Here is a 13,746-nt window from a genome sequence, read left to right as displayed (position 1 = left end):
TTTACCCGTCTAAACACGAGAACAGTACTGATCTACAACACAGGGCTATTCTCTAACTATGGGACCAAATGCTTACCAGTAGAAAATGCCACTAGATTATTAAATCAAAATATTTGATTTTATGGGGTCAAATATTTGTGGGGTGAGTCCCAGCATTTTGGCACTTTCATTTAGGAGAAAAGCCTTTGTTTAAAAATGGGGAAAACGTGTCATTTAAAAATTTGTAGAAAAGTAAAGCAAACTTTTTGGTTGTATTTAGGTAACAAATAACTCTCAGGATTAGGAATCAATCTACCTATAGGAAATGGCTAACTTTGGAGACATGTCCCCGAGTATTTGTACCTCTCAACATTAACACTCTCTCAATAGCACACTGATAATTCTGGTAACTTTTGGTACCTGCAAAACTGAGGAATGTGGAGGCTTGGGGCTTTGCCTTAGTCGATGACACAAAGTGTGGGAAATAGACCCAGAACCAAATTCCATTTTCCTGTTGCCCAAACTTGTATGCAAATCTCCACACTTGGTATTTCATATCAGTTCTCCCAAAAGCATCTTCTGTGGACCCTGAAAAGAAAGTGTGACTATTTCCTTAGACACCCTTAACATGTCCCAGCTCTAACATCTCACCAAGTCACCACCCAAGGTGGTTGAATTTCTGTGGTGTGATATACAACACAGAATCATTGTATCCGATCTTACCTAAAATTGTAATACAGCGGTAAGTGGTCACTGTACAAGAGGCAGCCGAAGCTGCTGCCCAAAAGATGCAGATCTAATAGGAGAAATGAGGCATGACTTCTTCCCTGACTCTCCTTCTTCATAAGGCTGGTTGGTGCCTTTCCTCTGCACCCCAGAGTCCCCTGCTTGGTAGTTTTGTGCATAAGTATATGTTGCCCTTACTAAACCGAGAGAATCTTCCATAAAGCCAGCTCACGGTGGATATGCAGAAAACTATAAGGTTTGCTTTTTCTTCTTTTGCCCTCCTCTTTCATTAATTTACTAATCCATTCATTCTTTTATCCAACACATATTTTCGAGCACCTACTATGTAACAGCCAACTGAATGCATTATCTCGATTAATCTTTACACTCCACCATCACTTCTATTTTAAAGATAAAGAAATAAGAAGTGAGGTCACTTGCCCAAGTTCGGGAGTGGGGTGGGGAGAGGACGAAACCAAGATTTAAAATTAGATCTCTCTGACATCAAAGTCAATGCTTTTTCTCCTCCATCATGCTATTTCCCAGGCCTGGGTGGTTACACAAAAAGCAATGGAAATGGAAATAAGGCTAAAGGAAGAGTGTGTATGGGCTCTTTATCTGGAAGGACATGGATGGCAATCAGATACTGTAGAAGGTTTAGGCACATATGGTGACTGACAAACACTCGATGACATATGACACAGTACGTCCTAATGTATTTTGCAAACCTTTAGATAACTAGTACAGCAGGCCAGTTCTGTAAACTGGAGGTCACTAGAGGAAGATTGGAAGGACACAGTGTAAGGACCTCTAGGAGAGCAACACGACAGTGCAGAGCCTGGGGAGGGGCTTCCGGTCAGGGCCGGAAACCAGGACACAGTTTTGGGGAAAAGATTTCGAAATAAAAAAGTTCCTTAAGGCTGATCTCTACAGCTGGGAAAGGAGAATTCAAGATTTACAGGAACAGGTACCAATTAACATTTGGCAGGAAGGCAAAAAAAGCCTCAGGAAAATGCCAAGGATTTCATCAGGATAAACTTGTACAAGAATGTTAAGTTCAAGAGCACCAGCTGGCATTTTCAGAGGTACTTGGTAATATAAACGGAGATTTCTGATACAGGCATTTCCTCAGAGATAGAGGAAAAGTCGCCCTCAGATTTTTATTTGAAGACTGATAAGTGGCACCAAAGGAAGCCATGCACATATGACCAAGCCTCTGGAGACATGAAGTGAACCAGACGAGGAAGCCCTTTCCCTTCTTCTGCCTGGATTTGTTTTCTTCAGTCTCCTTGAGGTTTACTGGTAATAGCCAAGCTCGAAAAAATAAACTTTTGGTATCTCTTTTAAGAAACATGCTTTTTAATGTCTTTTTCCGGAAACCATCCCTTTATGAGACTGGAAACTCTTTCTGCTATCATTTTGCCTATCAGAGGAGAGAAGATTAAGATTTTCTCTTGGCTAATGTACGGCATAAGCAGAAAGCTTTTGAAGCTCTTCGGGTAATTTGGAAGAAAGTCTTACAGAAATTTATTTTCATTCTTGCTAAGAAATAGACAACATTTTCTAAGATGCTAAATGTGGGGCATTTCTTTCTCTACTTTATGCACAAAGGTCTGCTGTATTTGTGTCCTTCCTCACTCATTTCCTTTGCTCTGTGCCTCCACACACCATCCTCTCACCCTGCCCAAGCCAGGAACATCTTATATCCTCTTTGTTCCTTTTCTAACTTCCACCTCTCTGTGATCTTCCACATGGCTCCATATGCTTCAAATAAAAGCTCACTGTCCATCTGACAAGTCACTCTCCTCCTCTCTTTCATATTCTTCCTTATGAGTCACATCCCCTGGAAGTCCATCTTCCTTTTGGAGTGTCATTCTTTCTGAACCACTTCAGATCCTGAAGTGATGAAGAGAATCACAACAATACCATATTTTCCTGACCTCATTGTCACATAAACACTCAAAAAACTTCCTTTCAGAAATTCGCCATCCTTTTTCTTTTATGATGTCTTTTAAGGGACAGTTATAAGTCCAAGAGACAGGGATGCTTTGGGATTTTGCTTTGTGCACTTTCTAACATGACTGTTAGATTCTTAACTGTCACTCAGGATATGATTGTAGTAGCAATAATAGAAAAAAGTGAGAATATAGTTGATGAACAAAAGCACATTTATTAATAAAAGGCATTGAAAAGTTCAAAGGAGCCCATCATATTTCAGAACACAGATGCAGTGAGAAAGATCTGGACTAGAGCTGTCTTCCACTGAGGGGGGACAGACTCTGATGTAGACTAGACCATCCTCCATGGGGGAGAGACAGACCCCACTGTAGGCTAGACCATCCTCCATGGAGAGGAGATAAGAATGACAGAGCTGAGTTTGAATCCCAGCTGTTGAAGATTAATTTACTAACAAGTTAACCTCTCAAAGCCTCAGACTCCTCTTCTGTAAAGTGGGAGTAATAACCCCACTCATGGCCTTGTGAGGATTAAGTGAGATAACACATGTAAATTGCTCAGCATGGTGACTGCTACAAGGTAAATGTTCAGTAAATGAGAACTGTGACTACTAGATTCCCAAAGGGGCCCCTAGAGAGCATGTAGATGTTTGGGGAGGCAGACAGCAGCAAACCCAAGACAGAGCAGCAGGCATTAGAAAGAGTTGGGGGTGTTTCTCCACTCTCTGGGAAGGCAACCAACCAGCCCAGAGAAACTGTGGGAACAGCATGTTACCTGGAGTGGCTTGGGATCAGCACCCAAGTCAGGGATCCACTGGTGGGGACCAGAACTTACAAGACAGAAGCCCACACATCAGAAAAAGGAGTCAAGATCTTGGCTGGATGAACCCCACCAATGCCTCAAGGCTGAGTTCCCTCCTGCCTCAGACCAGGGCTGATTTCAAGACTACAGTGGGCAGAAGGAGCTAGGAGGTCGACTGAGTGACGCCTCTCCTTAGAAGTCTGACGGAACTCTTCTTTTCCTCACATGGTAAATATGCAAACATAAAGTTATCTGAAAATGAATCATTGAGAGAGGGCAGTTTGAATTTTCTCCAAGACAGCTGTGTTTGAAAAGACTCTTTCTTCAGAGGGAAGTTCTTAGGTTTCAGTATCCCGTTCTACCCAACAAGCTCCAGAACTTTCTTTCCTTTATCTTGTTTGCCTGAGCAATCGTTCTGCAAGTCCTCCCGATAGATCTGCCTGCTGGTGTTACCCCTGGCCCAAAAGAGTTTTAGGCTGCTCCCTTACATTATCTTTAGATTTAATTCTTTAACATTCTTTCTGATTGAGAAACATAAAGATGACAAACTAACTAATACAAATGTCCCCTCAAATGTAATTATTTTTATTAATGTGACAGAAGCATCGTATTTTTAAAATATATATATTTACTATACCAAGTTTTAAAGAGCTTAGCTTTGGTAACAAGTCTTATGTGTTTATTTTTCTTTTTATGTTAACACGTGTTTTGGTAAATCAAAAGAACATTTCATTGAACTATTACACCCTGGAATATACACTGACTTGTGGTGAGTTAATACATTAATATGAGGTGTTTTAAAGAAGATTTCTTTTGTCATATAGACGTTGTATTAGATGACTACTTTCTGAAACCTACAAATTCTCTTTTCCTGAGTGTTTTGAATCTTGCAGCAGGCACCTAATCTGTTGGTGGTTGTTATTGTTGTTTTATAATCTCCAAAGAGTATCTCCTACCAGGCCCTCCCTGCACACATCGGTCATTCAATAAATGCTATGGACAGACTGACAAAACCTGAGCTGTATATCTTCAATGGTTTACCTTTTATTTTGCACGTACGTACTGGCAATATTTGGGGAATTGTCAAGTTGTCTTTCTCCTATAAAGGAGAGATAGCTCTTACTTGTAAACCAGGGAAAACCCTGAAAAATCCGTGAAGCAGGCAGGGGCTAGGTTAGGACAGAGAAAGGGGGAGGAATTATACTGGGCAGAGAGATTTAGTTGTTTCTTCACAACCGTGTGTATTGCAGCAGAGCAGTTGTCCGGGTGCTCCACAGCTGTCATCTATAGCCGTGTGGTAGAAAGTTTGTCTTCAGGAAGTGGCTGGTGGAATTTCCCAAAGGCAGACAGATGATCTAGAAGGTGGGGCATGTGGAGAGTTGCTAATAGCTCTGGGTTATGACAGAGAGTGTCCCCAAGTCAGGCCGTTTGTCAGAAGGGGCGCGCCATGGTGGGGGATTCACTTTCCTGGACAAGGCTGAAGGGAACCCAGCAATAACCCCCCCAAAAAACCCCACAGCCCTTGGGTGCTGGCATAAAGAGAGAAAGAAATGACCCAAGACGAAAGAGTGCAATTCACAACCAGGTCAATGGTACCTCCAATAACGGAAGGAAGAGATCACTCTTTCTAGTCTATCTTTATCACCATCTATTCTTTATGTCTCTTCTTTTCATGCTTAGTAGGGAAGGTGAGCAAATTTTAAGCCCTTGGCACACTTTATTTGTTGAGTGGGGAGTGAAGTAGTCAGGCTTCTCTTTTTCAGTTTCACATGCTTGGGGAAAGGGCTGCATTTGGAGAACTTGCTGCTGGTGCTCCAGGGCCCCCAGTGTCTGTGGCACTAGCTGCTCATGTCCCCAGGGCCTCTGCATGCTGTGCTAGCACAGGGACAGCGCTGCTCCTCTGGAGAACCTATGGAGAGCCCTCCCATTGGAAGAAAGGCCTCCCAGTACGGGTGGATGGGTATTTAAAATACCAAAATGCTGAAGTAGACAAAAACAAATGATGTATTTTCTCAGGGAATGAAGAAAAATAAAATAGAAAAGAAAAATTCTCTTTCTCCTCCAAATGAAACCATAATTAAAACTGTTTTGGAGGCATCAAGGTTTCATTCCACTGCCCTTTTTCCCATGCTGTATTATTTGTCCAAGTCAGGAAGGAAGAAATTTATCCATAGATCGTGCTTTGCAAAGTGAAAAGATGTGTTAGGATTCTACTACCAGACAAAATTCCCCACAAGAACCTAAATCTGAATATTTGGAGTCTAAATGTTGACAGAATGCAGAAACCTTTGAATATTGATTTCTAGCTCCTAGGTGTATCAGATCCTCCAAAAATTTCCTCCCAGCTTAATCATCTTAGCAGATCCTATTCAGCCCTGGCACTGAATTTTCACCTGATTTTTTCCTTTCCAGGTATATGAGCCCATCAAAAGAGGAATAATTTTATTCCAGAGCAGAGGCCTAAAATAAGACTTAGGAAACCCATCTGTGTGGCTAGACAGCCTCCTGGAATGCTGACCCTTACTCTCTTTGGCTCTAAAGCTCCTCACTTGACATTTCTGGGCAGGCTTCTGACTGTCCCTGTTGACCCAAGCGAGGTCAGGCCAGTATGTGTTTAAGTGAAACTTCGCATTTTTCCCACCAAGTCGCCCAACGTAATTTACTATTTCATGTTTTGCTCCTCAATTTACCTCCTTTCTTCTTTCCTCCTTCTCCCAAGATCTCTTATCCCTTAACTTGTATTCTTGATACCGCAGGCTTCCCATCTCTCCCCTAAACACCCCCTCCCCATTCCATACCATCAGTACATCTCTCTGTGCAAGTGCAATTGAGTAGCCAGTGATAACAAACCATTTAAGCCTTCTCCCCTCATTTTCCCCATGAAACAACAAAACTGAAGAACGTTGTGGGCTTTGCTTTACAGAAACAGGAATCCCAAACTACCTACTACAAAAATGTTAATACTAGGGGCTGGCCCAGCGGCGTAGTGGTTAAGTTCAAGCGCTCCACTCCAGGTGGCCCGGGGTTCGCAGGTTCGGATCCTGGGAGCGGACATACATACCGCTTATCAAGCCATGCTGTGGCATGTGTCCCACGTATAAAGTAGAGGAAGATGGGCACAGATGTTAGCCCAGGGCCAATCTCCGTCAGCAAAAAGAGGAGGATTGGCATCCGATGATAGCTCAGGGCTAATCCTCCTCACAAACACAAAAAAATGTTAATACTAGATTGAACCATAGAATGAGAAGGAAAAGGATCACTCTTTCTAGCTGAATCAAATATTATTTCCCCTCGTTGAGGAGATTAAATATATCTACTTTTTAAAAATCTCCACCTATCTGACCACATGGCACACTAATATTTTACAGGATACATGAGAACCCTATATCCTCAACATTCATCAAGGTTTGTACCATATAGAAAATCCTCAGTGTTTTCCAAGTTAAACCAAAGAAAACTAAGTTTATGTCATCTGCATCTGCTACTTTAATTTGTTCGATCAAGTTCATCCTTGTGCTGTTATGTACAGACTGAGTGAGGGGCTTCACTGTATCTTCCCTGTATTTAGTAATGCATTGTACCTCATATGAACATAACACTTTTGCTTCAGTTATGACCCTTGATTTGAAACTTTCTATTCCCTGGATAGGATGGAGAAATAATTGGGCAAATCTGGGCCAGTCTTATAGAAATTCACAAATGCTGTTTCGAATAAAACAGTTCATAATCATTTAAAAGAGGCTTTCTGCTCTAACTTTCATCTCAACATATAAGGTGGGTGGTGGGGGAGAGAGGAAGGAGACCAATACCCAAAATCAAGTTTTGATCCCAGCTCTCACCCAAGCCCCACCCACAACCACCATCTAAAGCAAGACCATTTGTCAACACTTCTTTCACGAGCATCATAATTAAGATTCCACAATTCACTTCTGGTATCAAAGGTTTGTTTTAATGGAAATAATTATACGGCATCTTCTCTGTGAAGAATCGGGAAGGTCCATTCGGAATCTAGATTTTGAACACTGTGGTCTGAGTGCAGTTCCAGGCTGCCGAGTCCAGAGCTTGCTGCAGCCCCCACTGGAATGGATGCTACAGATGTCACACAGAACCCAATGAAATGAAGAACTTCAACGAGTTAGGAAGGAAAGTGAGGAGGAATGTTTTCCCTTCTGACATTTCTCTAACAACTGTGTCTAACCTGAAAATGTGGCTCCAATCCTTTTCAGATCTATTATTTTCTTTACAGCAAAGTTCTAAAAACTTGGTTTCTTTTGATTTCTCACCCCCTCCCCCGGCCCCCGGCCCCCGCCCCCCGCAGGAAAATGACACATTTGGGGCCAAGGCATTAAACCACGGTCTCTTGGGAGAAGGGGGGGAGGAGAGCTATTGCTTTCCAGCCCACAAACAGTTGCAGGTGCAAAAAATGTGCACACAAAAAGGGAGGTCTGGTCGAGGCTCCTTTTAAACTGTGGCCTTTTAAGTTCAATAAATCTCTTTGCTCTTCTCTTTGTGAGCCGTGTGCTTCCCGCCCACGCTCAAATGCACATCCGGGTCCTCAATGTGGCCTCCAGAAGGAATCTTCAAGTTTGTTGTGAAGTTTTCCGTAATTACATAATCGGTGAAGTCTGTGAGTTCGTGTTGAGGTGGCTGCAACATGCAGGCCTGAGGATTACAGTAACATAATTAGATGGCTTCCTGTAAGAGCCAAGTGATTTTTCCCTGGGCCACACTCTGATTGGCTGCCCTCGGAGGCCTTCCTCTTCCCCAGTGAATCACAGCTCGATGGATGTTCCTGCCGGCCACCCGCCCCAAGGTGTTGTACGGCGTTTGTTTGTGTTGTGGGTGAAATCTACATACAGACTCTGCATCGATTTGATTAAGAAGGCAGGAGCCACGAAACCAGAGGGCTGTGGTTTCTTGAGTGCCTTTGTGTCTGTATGGTGACAGAGCCAGTGCTTAGCTTGTCTGGGCCGCGGTACCTTGACTCATCCGGCAATGTCTAGAAGCCTTGATTCCTTGCCTTGGGGTTTTAGGGGCAGGAAGAAAGGAAAGACCACAGCTGAGTTTTAGGTGTGTAATAGAATTCGGTACCTGATCTGCATCATTTTCCATGAATTTTTTCCAAGTCAGCTGGATATTGACGATTATATATTAAGAAACAGACAGAACCAGAAATAGCCTTTTATTTACCGCAGTATTATCCCCTGAGAATCTGCTTTCCCAGCACCTAGCAATCCTTTGAAATGATTACTCATGTGCTCACTAAACCACCCCCTCTGGTGTTCAGTTCTGTGTGTGTGCTTGCTGGTTTAGTTTAGTCCTGGCACACGCAGAGACTCTAGGAATTTTTTTAAAAGCACAGGCGAAGATACGACAGCAGCTAATTGTTTTCTAAGGGAAAAGAACCACGTTGTATAGGAAACCCTCCCATAGCTACCTTGTTATTTAGCTGGTTTCCATGGAAACTCCATCAAGTGAAAGCCAAGGGAGTGCTATGAAATAAGAAAAGATGACTATGAGGGAAATCTCTCCCTTTATTGTGTTCTGTAATAAAGAGGTAGAACCTCAGATACCGTAAATGGTGCCACAATTTAACTTTTGATTTATAAAAACACAAATGGGAAGACAGGTGTGTCTCAAGTGGTAACAGTACACATGTAATTGTTAGGAACATCAGGTTGGCAATTACTATATTCAGCAAGCACAAAATCCTTCTTGGGAGCAGACGGTTGATCAGAGTTTGGATCCTCAAGTAAAAATTTCCCAGAGGTCCCTATGGTTCTGTTGTTCTGGAAGATTCTCTTGTCCTCCTCTCTGGACCCCTCATTTCTGCTGCCATCAAGCTGCTCATTCATTCTGTCGAGTTTGCTCTCAGTTATTCTAGCTTCATAAATTTATATAGGGAAGCATTCTCTCTCTTTTTCTATGCGCCCCAAGAGTTTAACATAAATCTATTTCTTAAATATTTGAAAGAATCTCTGGGAAAACAAACTCAGCCCTGTGCCTTTTTGAAAGGTAACTGCTTAATAACACATCTCCTTGTTTTTTGAAAACAACTCTTCTTGATTTTCTTCGCCAAATTTGAGCTCCAAAGAATAAAATGGTTAATGATGTCTGTAAACAAATATTTGCTTTATAAAATGAAAGATAAAGATTAGATTTGTTTGGAATTCGCCAAATTTTAATTATTTCAAAAGGATTATAATAGTTGTGTTGTTAATCAAATGTATGATAAAGGAAACAAAAACTTGGCAAATCAAACAAGAAGTCCAGCATTCCTGGGTTATGTTTAAGTAAAATGTGTTACTATAAATATGATCTAGGTTAAAAAGAGATATACCCATGCTCATGTACAAAGACTAGTATGATAATTGTCAACAGAATGATGAGAGGAGGAAAAAAAGACTTTTTTCTATAGGTTTAAATGTCCTTGTCAACTGGTGATGTTTATAATACACTTTATGGGTTAAATTAATAATCTGTCAATGCCCTCACTGTCAATAATATATCCTTACTTCCAGGATAATCAGTGACCAAATCTCTATAAAATTGATTATGTATAAAACCTCAATAGAAGAGAAAACCTCCATCTTAATATTGTTATATAATATTATATAACACAATATATATAAGTAAAATAATAAAAATTATTATAAAAATTAGCCAGAACAATTTAATCTTGTTTTATCTAACTGTTACACAGTTATCTATGGTTGTGTAATAAGTTATCCCAAAACCTCATGGCTTAAAACAACAAACATTTATTATCTCATAATTTCTGTGGATCAGGGATCTGGGCATGGCATAGCTGGATATTTCTAGTTCAAGGGCTCTCACAGGGCTACAGTCAAGGTGTTAACTGGAGCTCAACTCGGGGAGGATCCCCTCTGAGCTCACTCATGGGCAGGATTCAGCTCCTCGTGGACTGTGGCACTGAGGATTTAGGTACTTGCTGGCTCTTGCCCGGAGACATCATTTCCTTGCTAAGTGGGCCTCTCTATGGGCAGCTTAGAACATGGCAACTGGCTTCCCTCAGAGTAGGCCAATAAGAGAGTGAATGAAGCAAGCAAGAGGGAAGCCACCTGCTTTTTGTATCCTAGTCTTGGAAATAATATCCTATCTGTTTCATCATATTTTACTACTTGGAAGCAAGTCACTAGATACAGTCTGCATGAAAGGGAGGGAATAACATACCGGTGTAAATATCAGGAGGCAGGGATGGTTAGGGGTCATCTTAAACTACCACACTTATCATCCACAGGGACTCCTGTTTCTTTCTTATAATTACCTAAAGGCCTCAGCAATAATCAGAAATGGAGTCTTCTGGAAGAAATAGTACAAGATCTCAGTAAAGAGCAGTACTTTAGCTTTCTGCTGGTTCAAGATTCTAAATTGTTAATAGACACTCCTGTCTGATGGTTATGGGACTTCCAAAAAACCATTGCCCTTGACAATTAGCAGATGTGGGGCTAAGCCTATTGACAGTGGCAAAGATAAACCATCCATGCCCAAATTAAATGAAAAGGCCATTTGATATTAGCTAGCTATTGTATTAATGGTCTGTCATGATATTACTTATCTGTTATATTAGTTATCTATTGCTGTATAGCAAATTGCCCCAAACTTAATGGCTTAAAAGAAATAAACAATTATTATCCTACACAGAGTTCTGTGGGTCAGGACTGTGGGAGTAGCTTAGCTAGGATATACTGGTTGGTGTCTCTCAGGAGGTTGCAGTCAAGATGTCAGCTAAAGGCTGCAGTCATCTAAAGGCTTGACTGGGGCTGGAAGCTCCACTTCCAAGGTGGCCACGCACATGACTGGCAAAGTAATGATGGTTGTTGGCAAGAGGTCTCAACTCCTCACTGCGTGGGCCTCCACAGGGCTGCTTGAGTGTCTTCGTGACATGGCAGCTGACTTTCCCCAGAGACAGAAAGAAATCCAAATTGATTATGGGACATATGAAATATGTTTCAAACTTCAATAATGATCCTTGTCTTAGTGTTTGTCCATGTTGCAGGCACAAAATGTGTGATATCCAGAGTATTAGATTCTACGTAGGAGCTACCATGCCAAAAGTTTCAACAAATGTTCGTCCCTCAAAAACGGACAAGAAGCCCTGCTGCTTATAGAGGTAAAAAAACTTCCGTAAAACTGTGATGTTTGATCACCAGCTGTCAAACCACTGTGCAGATTTATTGGACCCATGCCTGTCTCCTGCCCTCTAAATCTCTTAGATGTACCACACAATTGCCATACACAGACAGCAGATCAGAGAAGGAGTGGGATAAAAGTATTGATTCCACTTTGGCAGAACCTCAAGAGAATGAGTACAAATACAATCAAGTAACCCAAAAGCCCTGGGAAACTTTATCCATAAGACAAACAAAATAAAACCAATGCTGAAAGACACAACAAAATATTTGGAGCTCACAATGGGAGTGAGACTTGGCTTTTCATAACAGGTGGAGTGGCTCTGAGGAGGTGGAGTCTTATGGCTCTCAGGTGTGGCTATTAGGAAGAGTCCAGCTCTACAGCAGCAGGAGTCTCTGACAAATCTTGATAGGACCTTGATTTGTTAAAACTGTCCAGAGACCACCAGGCACACGTGTAGTAAAAGAAGAGAAAACTTAGGTTGATGTAGCCTGTTGCAGCAAGAGACAATACAAAGCTGAGGAACCATGAAATGAGTCAAAAGAAAGGGAGTCTAGAGTTGGGTACTTGTAGGACCTGGGGGCTGGAATTAGTCATAAGATAATCTTGACATGGATTGATCAAAATTTGTAAATCAGGCAAATTACTGGAATATTCAGTGGTCTCATTTTTAGAACACATGATCTTGGCAGAGTTCCTGTTACATCATCCTGACTATGGTTCTATCTTGGAGCAAAGAAGTATTATACAGTTTTGACCTTGGGCCATTTGTCTGTAAGTCTGTATGACTTGTCTGTATGACTAGTAAGTTGTATCAACTCTCATCTTCAACCTATATAAAGGAATCTGAACTAGCCCCGTCTCAGTCCTTCATGTCCTATGAGGAAGTCTCTAACCAAGGTGTATTTGATGAAAAATCTCTTCTCTTCACTCATGCTGTTTCCTTTTCCTAACAAGACTCACTCCCAAGCTTGAGGGGAAAGCAAGAGCTCAAAACTGGATCATTTCTATCATTTCCTTTGCACACAGTGTTTCTGTAATCATAATTCCACTGCAAAACTCTACTCTCTCTTTAATACCTAGCTCAAAATCACATCCTTTAAAAAATATTTTCCAATGTCTCTCCCTCCTCTTCTCCCCATCTTCAGGCCCCTACCCCTGACTTTGGAGGATGAAATTATGCTCCCTCTTTGTTTTCCTGGTGCCTAATAGAGTGTTTGGTACACAGTAGATGCTTAGTAAGTATTTTTGAATGGCATTGGTAATATCTAATTAATTTGGAGGTAGGTATTATTAAAATACTTTGATATTTCTGTTATGTCAGCTGTAAGTTCACTTCTCTCTGAATTCCTATTGCACAGTTTGGCATTATTGTTCTCTGACAGTTTCATAGATATTAGTTTTGTTTTTTCTTTGATTTCCGATTATTAATGGATGTTGAGCTCCTAGGGATAGGGACAATTTCTTTTATTTATTTGGCACCCTCCGCCCTACTCCTATGCCCCTTTAGACTTAAGACAATTCTCATACTTCCTAAATATATGTGGATTTTTATTATATTTTGAGATATTAACTTGTATTTTCTCCTGTATTTCCTCCACCCATCAAAGAAGGCAGTTGGCTCCAAATTTTGTTGCCTCAAGGAGAGGTTGAGGCCAGGTGTGAAGCAGGAGTAGAGTATCAGTCATTGTGGTTTTCCTTTCCAAAGACCTAAGCCCTTAAATGAATGGAGAAAGTTTGGTTTGGTAAATGAAGAATGGGAATCCCAGGTATAGACAGAGCAACTAGAGAAGTAGGGAGAGCAGGCGATTGCCAAGTCTCCCTTTCACCACCCCTAGCTAAAAAAAAAAATGATGGAGTGGGGAATGTGGAGAGAAGAGAAGGAGTTCTGGGGGTCCAGAACTAGTGTGGACTCAGGTCCTGCCTGCAAGGCAGCAATTCCACCGACCTCAGAGAGGAATGGATACAAGGTGCAGCCAGGCTGACTGGCCAGGGAGAGTCTTACAAAAAGCCCCTCCGCTTGTGGCATCGTGTTAGGTCCCTGGACAGTGTGACATGCATTCTTGGGCTTCGGGATGAGGCAGGTAAGGATGCTAGAAGGATCGAGAATGACAGGGCTCGGAATCAGAA

Source organism: Ceratotherium simum, chromosome 19, assembly GCF_057802395.1.
Source record: "Ceratotherium simum simum isolate JZ-2026a chromosome 19, ASM5780239v1, whole genome shotgun sequence".
Taxonomy (NCBI): domain Eukaryota; kingdom Metazoa; phylum Chordata; class Mammalia; order Perissodactyla; family Rhinocerotidae; genus Ceratotherium; species Ceratotherium simum.
This window is presented reverse-complemented; position numbering follows the sequence as displayed.